Genomic DNA, 11,338 nt, shown 5'->3' on the forward strand with positions numbered 1-11,338 from the left:
TATATATATATATATATATATATATATATATATATATATATATATATATATATATATATATATATATATATATATATATATATATATATATATATATATATACATACACGCATGTCACGAAAAGGCTTTTGATAGGACATTCCTGCGTCTTTGATCGTGATCCTCCTGGGGGCGTGGCCTAACAACGAGAGGGGCAACTCCGAAAAACAGGATCGCTACGACAAAGTATCCATTCGTGGCTCGATGAAGTAGCCAAACGGGTTCTGGGATGATTGGTGATCCATCAGTCATGTCTGAAACTTTCACCCTTAGATTTTCACCCTCGGATCCACCACTTACGTCTGGATCCCATTTGTCTTTAGCCGACCGTTTTTACCGGCAAATACCATCAAATAGACGTCGGCGAAGCCTCGCCTTCAAGGTGGCCTTATCCATTATTCCCTCAGACATTTTTCCAGCGGCATTGAGTGCACTCGCTCGCTCGCTCGGCACGCCGCGCGCGATTAGCATCTGCCCGGAGCAGAACGACCCCGGGCTATTTATTCTTCTCAGGTGTCTTTTTGATGCAAAAGTCCCGAAATGTTCCGGGCCGGGAAGCCGCGATCGCAAGGGCCTCGGGACTCGAATTGATCGCTAACTATTTGCGCTAGCTATTTTTGCACCGACATGGCGGCCCGGTTCGCATCCGCCGAGGTGTGGCGGCGCCGCGCCGCGGGTCGGACTTCCTCCGGAGGAACTTTCCCGCCGCCAGAACGCGTTAACTTCGGAATAAATTTAGCGCGCGGGTCGCTAACGCTTATTTATTTCTCCCGTGTTCTTTTCTCGCTTTCCCTCAAGGCGCGAAACGTCCTGGCCAATCAGACTCAATAGCGGCTCCCGAGGATTTGGCGAGTACGGAAGTATTGATACTAGAATATTGATGTCCTCGCTAAACCAGAAGTCCTTTTTTTTTACACAAATAAACAAGGAATGCCATTTGGCAATAACATATTGAATTTTGGCAATATATTTAGCTGTCTGACCTGACCCTTGACCCCTACAATGTCCATCTGTCCAGGGTTCGAGCACCCAAACGACCTCAAGTGGCTGCTTCCAACCAAAATGGGCATCTTCCCGTTCAATTTCATGGCCGACTTCCTGCTTCACGTGCACGCCTGCCAAACGTGGTGAGTTTCCGGGCATATTGCCACCTGAAAAACTTGATCAATTAAGAGCGAGACAACCCGCTTTGATGGAAACCTCGGGCACTTGAACAGAATCCGTCACTTTCGCCGACCCGCTTCGTATTCACAAGCCAAACGACCAGCCGCCGTCGCCCGAACATTAGCTTTAGCGCTTAGCACGGACCTCAGCTGCCGGCAGAACGTCTCCTAATTTAGCGCAATTTCGACTTTGAATTTTCCTTCATTTTATCCTCTGACAGCTGCACAGCGGCGGCCTAATATTCCCAAATAAAAACTTCCGCCTTCTCATCTGGCTTTTCCGCTCCGTCAATATTCCCTCGCAATTGTTAGCAGCTGGGCAACCCGCCGCAATAAAGGCGCACGGCGCAAAGTACTCGTTCCGTGTGGAAAGTCGAGTTATCGCCTATTTGGAGATAGATTTAAACCGATTTAAAGGCAGAAAGACGGTTGCATTCTCAGAGCAGGGACACTTTCTACTTTCCTAAAATGACTCGGGCTTTCTTCTACGCCCTGTCTATTTTGGAGAAAATGTAAGACTTTTATGTGCGCCTTATAGTCGTGAAAATACGGTATACAAAATAGTAACTCGCATCAAAACTCTGGTCAAATTAGCTAAAGATGTGCAAAAATATGTAACTCGTAATTGCCACGTCAATTGAAGCAAAATCGGAAACTTTTGAAACGTGATCAACATTAGACGGCAATAGCCGTCCAATCCATTGGTCGGTTCATTGGCCCCTCCCACTGGGACGCGTACACGTCCAAGCTATTAGCCGAGCCGCTAACGGCAACACTCCGGGCACGCACGCCACCAGTGCGGAATTAGCTCACGCAAAAGGTTAGCGATGAAAAGTGACGGCGGCCTAATTGAATGTCAAAACAAAGCGGAATCCACTCCGGACTCGTCGCAAAAGTCGCCGTTAAAGTCGAGGTGTCGCCTCCAATCCCGCTTAATTAATTTTGCTATCTGTTAATTGCACGGCGTGTCATTAGCGGCGCTCCGGGTGAGTAATGGCTTGTTCCCGCCGATGCCCGCCGCCGGCGTCTTACACTCTTTTACGTTTGATTATTTATTCTCCGAGTCCCATTAGCGCCGGCGACGCGCTGTCAAAATGCTTTATTTTATTTGTACCGTAGCCAAACGGACCAATGGAACTTTCCTCGGGGGAAATTTCAGGCATTTCTTACCACCAAAAATGCGTCATGTTACTATTTTGACATTCTTGTAATAAGTGGGGGAAATTTTGTAGGCAAATTGGCTTTATAGTCGGCGTTTGTCGTCGCGTCACGTCGAGCCGATCGATGGATTGAGAAGGCTTTTCGTTGGAATCGCCTCCGGTCTTACGGGGGCGACGGAGCCGACCTCAAGGTGATAACAGATGGATTCAACAGGGGGGAACAAAACACCCTTTAATCGATAATGAATGAGGCGGAGCTAATGCGGGAGGAGACGTCGTCACGGGTGCCGCCAGCTTATTTTACTGACAAGTTCATCTGAGCTTCGAACCGCCATCCAAAACCCGTCGACAAATACACCAAAATAAATCCTGTGTCGCTATTGGCCAAAAAAACGGAGTTGTGACATTTCAGCTTCTTCCCAAATTTCAGTAGAAAAAACAAGTCATTCAATTCATATGAAATCTTTTTGTGGCCCAGAATTAATCTTTGCTTTGAATCAATGAATGATGAGTCATTTCGGAAGGATATGATTAATAACATGCGATTCATCTTTACTATTTTTAATATTTACCATCCGTTTTTCGTAAAAAGCAGAAATTGTGCTAACTTTGGCGTCACTTTTCCAACGTCAACCTAACAATCTTTAAATTCCGACTTTCATTTTGTTCTTTTGTCTTCAATTTTTTTAAATTCCAGCACTTATTTTATAAAAAACGCAACTTGGTAATTCATCAGTTGACCCCAAAGTCGCACAAAATGGTATTAAAAGTTGAGGCTCTCTTCCAAAAATTCCAATCCATGATGCGAAATCGCCCTCCCAAAAAACACCCATTTTATTTCCCTAAAATAGCATGAAAGCGCTTGTTGATAATTGCCAACTCCTAATTTGCCCGTCAACATCAACAACAGCAAATATCACTGAATACTATCGACGCACTTTAGCAAGCGCCGAGCTCATTATATTTAACGTGTCCCTCTGTACGCCTTAAACATTTTCAGCCCTCTTCATTTGTCTTTTTTTAAATTTTTTTTAAAGCTTCATTTAACTGTCGTTTTCGAATTTCCCACCAAGCGGGGACACTGACCGATGGGGCCAATGACTTGCACTTTATTTGCATTTAGCTTAATTGTTTCTTTTTCTTTTTTTTTTGCTAGCCGTACTGATCATTTCTCCGAGGCACAAAGCCGAACGCGGGTAATCTTGTTAGCTGCGTAAAAGCAGGTGCAGATAAATGAAGAAAGTTTGTCCCTGGAGTGGAAAAAGCGCTCGTTAATTAACTACGCCTGTATATTTCACTTTTAACCCACGCTCCAGGAGTTAGCAAAATCGGGAAATTGATATTGTGAACACGTATTGACATTCCGAATGATCGCTTCCGGCCCCCCAGATTGGACGTCTATTGGTGTCAAATGTTAAGCTATTATGCAAAGTCACTACAAAACAAAGCAAGATTCACACAGGCCACTCTTTATTTCAATTTCTCTTCTTTTTTCCCTCAATTTAAAACAACTTTTTCGGTGTTCTTTTTTTAATTTCTTCTTTAAAGTCATCATTTAATATGATTTATATACTTGTATTCCTTTTTTAATTGCCCGTTGCTAAATATTATCCGGCGGACCGCGCGTTTGTACCCATCTCCTATATCACATGTGTCAAAGTGGCGGCCCGGGGGCCAAATCTGGCCCGCCGCATCATTTTGTGTGGCCCGGGAAAGTCAATGATGAGTGCCGACTTTCAGTTTTAGGATCAAATTCAAATGAAGAGTATAGATGTATATTACATTTCCCGATTTTCCCCCTTTTAAATCAATAATTGTCATTTTTTAATCTATTTTTCAGTGTTTTTAGTTCAAAAATCATTTTGGAAAATCTAAAAATATATTTAAAAAAAGCTAAAATAAACATTGTTTTAGATCTATAAAAAAACGGAATATTCAGGGCTTTTAATCCAGTTCTTTTAATCCATTTATTAAAAAATAATTCTAAATATTATATCTAAAATGGTCGGACCCACGTGAAATCAACTTGACGTTAAAGCGGCCCGCCAACCAAGGTCTGACACTCTTGTCCTATATGAATATATTTAAAAAAAATGTGCATGAAAAAGGTAGAAAATAACGATTATTGATGGTCCGACAGACAAACCCGAAACAATCTCCATTATTTTTGAGCAAATAATGAAGAGGAAGTGACCTGGAATTCCAGGCCAAGTGGACAGCGATTCAATGAGCTTTTCAAAAAGGTGCTTATTGATGCACGAAATGCTGCCCTCCCATTAGCATGGCAATTACGCTCAGCTGTTTGTTACAATAAAGAGCGCAATTACGCCACGACGCTATGATGAATGACATTATGCGGGACTTTGGCAGGTCCCCACCGCGCCCGCCGCATGCCAAGGCGCGCTAAAAATAGCGTCTTGCTACGTAACCGCGGCCATCGGCTCGTCGACAAACGGCGGCCGGAAGAATCGCTTTGTTAAATAAAGGATTGAGCCGTCAGCTGTCACGTTCTCAAAGCTAGCGCTACGTTGCTAAAGCTAGCGTACTGGCCAATCGCCGCCCACCGTGTAATACGACCCGCACAAGAAGCTTAAATTCAGTTGCATTTTTCCGTTTAAACACTAGATGGTGTCAAATTGTGAAAATGTGTATTTTTTCTTTGACATACATGAATTCACTTTCAGTTTAAAAAAGCGGACTAAATTTAGATTTTTTTTTTTTAACTTTTGGTCTAATCGACGACAGGATTGATGATACGGGGAGTAGGATCAATTGCAATTAGGAGCATGTAGCGCGGCGCCCCCGATGAGCGTCGCCGCCATCGATCAACACGCTCGCCGACGCCACGGCCAGCCGTTCTTCCTCAGGATTTTTCCAATGCGCCTCGATGAACTCTTTCGCCGCCGTCGACCGCCATAGACGTCTAATCCTCGATTTTTAAAACAAATAATAAATAAGATGAACAATGAATTGACACAAAAAGAACATTCAATCATTCATTTGTTGGACTAGAATATAATAATAATAATAATAATAATATGACTCAATGGAAAACGGTAGCCGAGACTCGTTGACTTTATCATGTGATGAGTCGAAATATGAAATTAAACAAAACCAATCTGTGTTAATGTAAAAATCATTGAAACTGATATATTTTTTACTGGTGCACTTTTAGCTATAGCCTTGTTGTACCGTTGCTAACCACTTTTATTGGCAACACGCCATTTGTTACGTGATCAAAGCACTCTCGAGTCCAATTTTAGGACAAAAACACATAAATACATATCTAGCTACTTTCCTTGCATTTGATCATTCCAAAGTCTGATTTCCTTTGACGTTTTTTTTAATAGCGTGTCGTCGAGTCCCGGCCGCGGCGGCGCCCTCCGGGTCAATTGCGCCAGCGCGGCGGCGGCGGCGGGCAAAATAATGATGTCCACTCCGACGATAGTCCTCCGCTGGTCGGCGGCCAATCACGCCCAAAGCGACAACTCCGACTCTCGCTACTTGACACGCGTGTAACGTTGTTGTCATGGTTACGCCCTCTCGGCAAAAAAGCTCAACACCTGTCGCTACTTTTGGCGTGTTTACCCACCGACTAATTGAAATAAAACACATCGAAATGACCTGACGTCTACAAATACATTTTTAGCGCGGGCGTTTGATTTCCGCGGCGGCGGTCGTCATGACGATCCGACGGCGACGTGACCAGACCGTAACGCGCCTCTTCGGTCCCTCCCTCGCTCGTACCGACGCCGGCCGGGCTCGTTAATTAATGTCTCGGAACCGCCGCGCCGACTCCAGACGTTGCGGACGCGCGCGACCTCGTTTGTCGTCTGGGATTGGCGCTCGCCGGCGGCTCGGCTCGGCTTGGACGGCGTCCCGGCGTGCGTCGGGCAAAAAGCTAAGTACGTGTCGGGCGGGCGGCCAGCCCAGCTTCTCATTTGTGAGCTATTGCATTCATTTCAAAAGCACTCTTCCCATTAGAGCGCTGCCTTGTAAAAATGAGAGAGTAAATGACCTTTGGCCATTTTTACTACAAATACTAGAGTTCTCAACTCTGCAGTTCGGATATTTCAAACTCTTTTAAGCCAATAACAGTCCATTATCGAATTGACAACTTTTCCGATAGGTCATTTATAGTCATCTTTTGGAATATCTTCATCGCAAATATCGGGCCTGAACGTCAGTTTCGGAGATTTTGAAATGGTTAAAAAAGATTTTGTCAGCTGCCGTTGACGGCGAAATAAGTCCATTGTTTACGTAACAATTTTTCACATAACTATAGCCTTAAAAAAATAACGTAGCAGGCTTTATTGGTCAGAGGAAAATGCAAGCATCCAAAAAAGTGTCACTTATAGTACAAAAAAATATATTTTTCTCACTAATAACTTTATTATGACGATACTGTTCAAACGGGTTTGTTCAAATTTTTAAAAATTCGTGTTTCCTCTTTAATACATTTCCAAAATCGGATCGCGAAAATAGGCGACGGTAACATCTCAAATTTTGACCTTAGCCAAAATACAATTTCATACTTTTTCACTTCATGTGGGGTAAAATACGATCAATTATAAGCGGCTCCCGATTTTAAAAGCTCTTTCCTGGCGCTCCATTTTTTAACGGCGGGGCGTCTTAGGGTCGCCGGCGAATCGGCGATCCATTGGCCGAGGTTGAGATGGCTTTTGTCTGCTTCCCCTTCACCGGGTTAAAAAGAAACACAAAGGTTCCCGTCGGCTCTTAATAGGAAAGTTGGAAGCCGGCGTGCTACTTATTCCGAGGTTTTGCGTTTGACCTCCAAAAGAGAGAAAGAAAAGAAGGAAAAAACACGACTTAAGAAAATAATAACGCCTTTCAAATTGCGCCCGGCCTCGGCGGAGTCGTTGCTAGGATTTTTTTCACGGCCCCTTCGCCCCGGAACGAAGCCGCCGCGGGCGGGGTTCTTTTGAAAGGATTTGGCCAAACGTTTCGCACAACGGCGGCGTAATTGCCACCTGAAGGAATAACATGTGGACTTGAGAGCGCCTTCACCTGGGCCAAATACGCAAAAAACGCAAAAACGCACAAATGCAGCTTTTTTTTAACAACAATTCCGAGCCCGCCGGCCGACAAGCGCCAAAACAGAACCCGGCGACGCAGTTGGCAGGCCAACAAAAGGCAAGCGCAAACGAGCCACGGGAGACGGAACCCGATCCGGGCGGAATTAACGGTCCGGGGGGGGCGGGGTTAGATAAGAGCCACACGGAGACCGCGGCGGCGCCGACGAAACGAGCCGCGTTGCGTCAACGCGCTGCTCTTTGAGGTGCTTTTTGTTTGTTTTCCAGCGCCAAATTCCCCGTCCATTGGCGTTCTGCGAATCCTCGCTAGCTCCAAAACGTAAAAGCCAGCGGGGGTGCCGCGCCGCTGATGGGAATTGATGACTTTTGTCCGATAATTGTCAAAAGTTTTTGTTGTCCGAAAACAGAAAATGTGGAGATTCGGGAGTAGGTTGACGGCTTTTAAAATGGCCGCTCGAAAAGAATTAAATTCAGACGGTAGAATGCCAATTTATGAAAATATGGCCCACGAGAGAATCTTAAATCCAGCCTACATTATGTTGCAATTTTCAGCTCAAACACTAGATGGGGCTAGTTCCCCGCCTCTCCATTATTTCCAGTCAATGTGCGAAACAGCTGAATTTTTGTATTCATTCATTCATTTTCCGTTCTTCTTATCCTCGCAGGGTTCACGGGGGTGCTGGAGACTATCCCTGACAACCGTGGAAAGTCAGTCGGGGACGCCCTGAACTCGTGGCAGCCAATCGCAGGGCCCGAGGAGACAACAGATCCACTCACAGGTAGGAACAGCTTAGCGTACAATTAGCCTAGCATGCATTGAAATGTTATTCTACCAAAAAAAAAAACAAGTCCACGCCTGTTTACGTTTGAGGGCCTCACAGACCAATTTAGCGGTCCAAATCTGGCCCCCCTTGACTCTGATTTTACGTTATTATTTGAATAATTGTTAATATGGGAACATTTTCCTCTTACTGCTATAAAGACGAATGTTTTTTTGTTGTTGGTCTGCCCTCACGGTAACGCGCTAGCTATTTTGCAATGAATCTTTTTCTGTCAAAGACGGTCCCGCTGGTGATATTCCACTCTTAGACTGACATTTAACTCGGCCTCGGGCTTTTTCGCTCGCGCCTTACAAACAACGTCAGAGGACGCCGTCGTTTGTTAACGGCAGCGTTATCGATCGGTCCGCGCCCGCCTTTATTTTTCACGTTGGGCCAGGCGACACCATCGGGAAGGGCCGAAGCTGCGTTTATTTTGAAGATCACGCCGCTTGTCCTTCTTCTTGCCCGATGTTACAAAAATGCCGAGTCGTAACCTACTCGGGAATATGGAAATTCCCCCAAAAGATGAATTGCCCTTCACTCAAATGCATTTGTATGGAATTTTAAACGTCAGTCATCCGCTCCCGCGTGAGAAGGCGACGTCCGTCTTCTTAGGTAACGCCTCTCGGCGCCTCGGCGTCCCACGGGTGAACCGTTTGGGTTTAGAGGACATCGTGGGCTAATTCACGTTAATGCCGCCTCCTTCCGATTGGGCGAGATGGATAGCTCCACGGCACTTTTCATTGATTTCCCCCCCTTACCCGAGTGCGCCATCCGTGTCTCCGGTGAGGGCGGGCCGGCGGGCGGGATTGTGCATTCTTCCGAGGTGGCCTCACCCCCGGGGGGTACGACGGTGGTGGCGGCGGGATCGATGGCGCTCAACTTATTGGTGGAAATACTTTGTAACCTTGCCTGTTTATCATGCGTGAGGAAAAGTGTAATGAAGGGGGGGGTGTTTGAATGAGTACAGGGACGGGTGGGGGGGGGGCTGAATAGGGGATGGGCTTGACCGGACGTTTCGTCGAAAGACGTTTGGTCGACCGGACGTTTGGTAGAACGGACGTTTGGTCGCCGGGTTCGCTCGCTGTCAAATTATGTGTGAAATAATCTTAAAAGTAATCAAAGAATGTTTGAATCTATGACATCACCTTCAATCCGTGTCATGGCCATTTCATAGAGACCTTCCATCCATATCACAACCATCGCTTGCAAAACCATGCATCTTTGTAATAAGGTATGTCCTTTGTTTATATGTAGCCTTTAACATTATCAGTGTCACCACCATCATTGGTGTCACTGTCCTGCTGCTGCATCTTTGTCATAGGGAATTTGTATGTCACGAAATCTTGCCCGAAGTAAAATAGTTGCTGTAGAAGTAGATTCATCGGACCCTAATCCTTCTGCAGAAGCTTCAAAATCTCACTCATCTGTCGTGGCGTGCTTAACTTGTGTTTGACCTTGTGAATGTTCATAGTGGATCGGACATTACGACAAACAGTTTACTGTTGATATTTTGATATTAGATACTTAGATATTAAACTCACTCTCTCTCTCATGATTATAATTTTGAGAGCTGGTTTCAACAGTAACAAACCGGTTCTACCAAACGTCCGGTCGACCAAACGTGAGGGGACCATTTGTAGGATGGTTTCAATGGTTTGTTGGTTAGTGAGCTAGCAGACTGACTTACTGGATGAATGGATAAGGATGGATAAGGATGGGGTCCAAAGAGGGAGGGGTGAGTTGGTGGGTTGGCAGGATGGCTGGCGAGCTGAGGGGGAGATCCTGAGGTGGTGAGGATGGATGGATGGATGGATGGATGGACAAAGGGGTCTTGCTGGAATGAATGGGTGAATGGGCTTGGCAGGTTGAGCAGATGGAATGTTGGAATAATGGGGACGTGATTCATGGGGGTCACGCACGATAGCCGTTACTGTCGGATGTCTTGTGGCGGTCTGCCGGCCGGCCGGGAATGGATGGATAGATACAAGAGAGGATGGATGCTTTGATGGGGAAGAAAGATGGAAGCAACGAACGGCTCGATAGCGTGTCATTTCCTCTGGCTTGGGTCTGGAGGGGGATCACAGGAATTCGGGGAGTTCATTATGCATTCATCATCAGCGTGATGGATACCTGGCGTTCAAACTGAATTTCCCCGAGAGGCGAGCGCCGAGAGATCTTTTTGCATCCTTTACAAGAAAAAAACACACTCTCAGAACAGAAAACTTTACTTTTTTAATTTTTATTATTTTCTTACTCTCTTGTCCACACGACGTCTCCATCTTTTCCGGGCGTACTCGACGAACGACGTCCTCATTTGTCTCGCCCGGCCGGCGTCCGCCGGTTTCCCACGGCCGGAGAGACAAAGGCCAGAGAACATACGCGGGGGGGCGCATGCATTTTTAATGCGCCACCCTCGTCAAATCCGCCGCGCCGAATGCCAATGGCGGTTTTATCCCGACACGCGCGCAGGGCACGTCTGAGCGCCGCCGCCATGGCTTCCTCCGCTGAACTTTGTCTCGGCGCTTAATGAGGAAATGAGCCGGGGGGGAGGCGGGGCCAATAATCACCTCCAAAAGTAATATCCCAGACGTAATACGGAGGCCACCTGCGACACCTTCTGCGATGGCGCCTTCTCCAAAATGAACTTGAAAATGAAAAACCGCGTGCCTTGAAGTAGTGATTGCGCATTTTTAATCGTGATTAATCGGGCCAGATTAACCGCAATGCATTCCTGGGCCATACGCGCAATCTGATCATCAATTCAAATGTGGTGTTTGTCCCGTTTTTATGATAAAAGCCAATCAGAAGGAGTTTGGAAACGCAATCGATTGCCTGAAATTACGCATTGTCATGCTAGCATGGTTCTAAAGTGTTGGAGTAGTAGCTATTGTTGTTTCTAGTATTTTGCACTTTAAAAATAGATAATAATAAAAGAATATTGAAAACTTTTATTTGAAGGAGGACGTCAGATTTTATTTTTCAATAGAGATCAATTGCAATTAATCTCATTCTCATAGGCGAACAAAAGTCGGATTTAGCCACTCAAATGTAGTATTTTGTATACTTTTGATTGTAAAAGCCAACTAAATATATTTTTT

The 11,338-nt window shown here is 45.5% G+C and overlaps 1 long non-coding RNA gene across 2 annotated transcripts in view; it reads left to right on the forward strand.

The window, feature by feature from the left end:
• The window catches only part of LOC144091941 (uncharacterized), a 52,119-nt gene extending 50,952 nt beyond the window's left edge, over positions 1 to 1,167 (forward strand). For both annotated transcript variants that reach the window (XR_013305930.1, XR_013305931.1), the window contains exon 5: positions 1,058 to 1,167. This is a non-coding gene — a long non-coding RNA (uncharacterized LOC144091941). The remainder of the gene's footprint in view (positions 1 to 1,057) is intronic.
• Positions 1,168 to 11,338: the final 10,171 nt, after the last annotated feature.

Source organism: Stigmatopora argus, chromosome 17 (assembly GCF_051989625.1).
Source record: "Stigmatopora argus isolate UIUO_Sarg chromosome 17, RoL_Sarg_1.0, whole genome shotgun sequence".
In the NCBI taxonomy this organism is placed as follows: domain Eukaryota; kingdom Metazoa; phylum Chordata; class Actinopteri; order Syngnathiformes; family Syngnathidae; genus Stigmatopora; species Stigmatopora argus.